Source organism: Helianthus annuus, chromosome 16, assembly GCF_002127325.2.
Source record: "Helianthus annuus cultivar XRQ/B chromosome 16, HanXRQr2.0-SUNRISE, whole genome shotgun sequence".
In the NCBI taxonomy this organism is placed as follows: Eukaryota; Viridiplantae; Streptophyta; class Magnoliopsida; order Asterales; family Asteraceae; genus Helianthus; species Helianthus annuus.
Window position 1 is genome coordinate 62,085,306 of NC_035448.2, and position 2,245 is coordinate 62,087,550.

Sequence of the window (2,245 nt, forward strand, 5' to 3'; positions counted from 1 at the left end):
TATTGTTCTTGTTATTGTTGTCGTAGTTCAAATATTGTTACTCTAGTTATTCATATCATTTACACATTAACCTATACTTGTACATGATCCCACACCTTCTTAAGGGAAGATAAAAAACTGATATCTAAGAATTTTGAAAATAATCTAAAACAAATTTATATGTGAAAAAGAAATGGAACTTGGAAAACTCTTATCGCATCCATCAATGAAACCCATTAGTTATGGATCATATCAATTGTTCTTACAACAACATGTGCAATTCAATGCTATTGAAATTTCGTTGGATTTTTAGATTTAAAGACATTATTACTACTTTTAAATATCTCTTGATGGTGCATATCTTTAACAATCATTACATAGGAAAAAAAATGTAGAAAATTTTCATCCAAGTGGAGAGAAAGTGACATGTCATGAAGAATCCAAAGAGTATAGTGTAGCACAAATGGATGAGTTTATTGGTGATATCAAAGGCTTCGATATAAAAGTCTTCGAGTTTATAACGAAGAAGGATCCAAGCATAGGATAACGAATTAAGATGTGAAAGTGGATTAAGTTTGTGTCACCAGTGAGGGGTCGTGTCGCCTTCAAGGTGGATGGCAGAGCGTTGGTGGTCATCGGTTTCATAGGGGTGCTTCGACAATTGGGTATCATTAATAATAACTATTATTACGGTCATGATTGTAGAAGCCACTAGTCGCTCTTGGGTCGGTCGATTGAGGAGTTGCGAGTACTCGACCTAAGCGGGGAGTACTCGGACATGTTAAATTATAAAGAAAATTAGTTTTTGAAAAACTATATATGTGTCAAATTCATAAGTTAATTGATATTTATTACAATGTCAATATAAATAAAAAATACAAGTTAGAATAGTAAAGTATTTCAAAAATTAATATTCATTCTTTGAAAAATGATATTCATTCTTTAATACATGTTTTGTTTAGTTTTTAATTTAAACTCGGGTCGGGTTGAGCAACTAGATCCGATGTTGTCAACCTTAACCGCACTTGATCGATTATGAGTAATTAAACGGAGTTGAATTAAAACGCCTTGACATCCTACTTTGTAGCGATTACTCAAGGAGTACTCGGCCTCCAAGATGTTTCACAACTTTGATTATGGTAACCATATAAATAGAAAACCATAATTATCACATCGCCTATTTATTTATTTTTGAACAACAAAGCTTTTCCCCCCTAAATATTACATCGCATATTACATAAAAACCAAAAGACGACTAACTTTTAATGTTAGGCCATGTGGTATAATCTAACATGCAGGGTGTTAACAGTGACATGCTATGTTAACCGAGATTGTAAATCACTCCCTTCTTGTCTTAAGGGGCATTAAATGGGTTGTAGGTTAACATGTTAACCGGATGTTAAGATACTAAATTAATTATTCTTTTATTTTTCAAATAAAAAAACCACTAAAAAGTAGGGTTAGATGAAGTTAAAGAGATTAAACTATTTCCTTGAAGTAAGGTAAAATAAAATGGAGACGAAAGGTTGATGTGACACTTAGGTAGAGTTAACACAAGTTAAAATATACTCAAAGGCCTTAGGTGAGAGATCTTGTGTTATCAAATAAAACTACAAAGGCGTAATATTATTATCGAATCAATAAGGTATTTACTAAAAAAAGCCAAACAAGATGAATATATAGTATCTAGATTAACATAATTTTTTCAATACAACTAGTTGTTTATCATGCGCGCGCGTTGCGGCGCGCTAAACCAGATCGTTCTATAAGAATGACAAAACATGTCAAATAACAAAAAGTAGCTCGAACTAAAACGTAACGTATTTTCGGTACCGGTTCGGCACCGGTGTTCACCGATTTTTACCCTCAAATACCGGTGTTGTACCAGTACCAACCGGTACCGAACCGTACCGTACCAGGTATATTCGGTACCGGTACATACTTTTGGGGATTTCGGTAACGGTATTTTCGGTACCGATTGGTACTGTCCTGTAACAACGTAGCAATACAAGTAATTGCACAGTTTAGATTACCTTTTATACACACAGTAAGTAAACTGACTGACATCATTCTTCAAACGATTCGAGATAAACGATGCGTAACCAGTCATATCCGACATCGTGGAGTGCATTAAAAAGGGAGCAATTGGACGATTGGATGCTGGGCTAGGTGTTTCTTGGAATGCCCACGGATTGTTCGGGTCAAAACCTCGATTATGAGGATTCATTTTTTCGTATTGTGGTAAGATAGAGATCATTATAGAAGA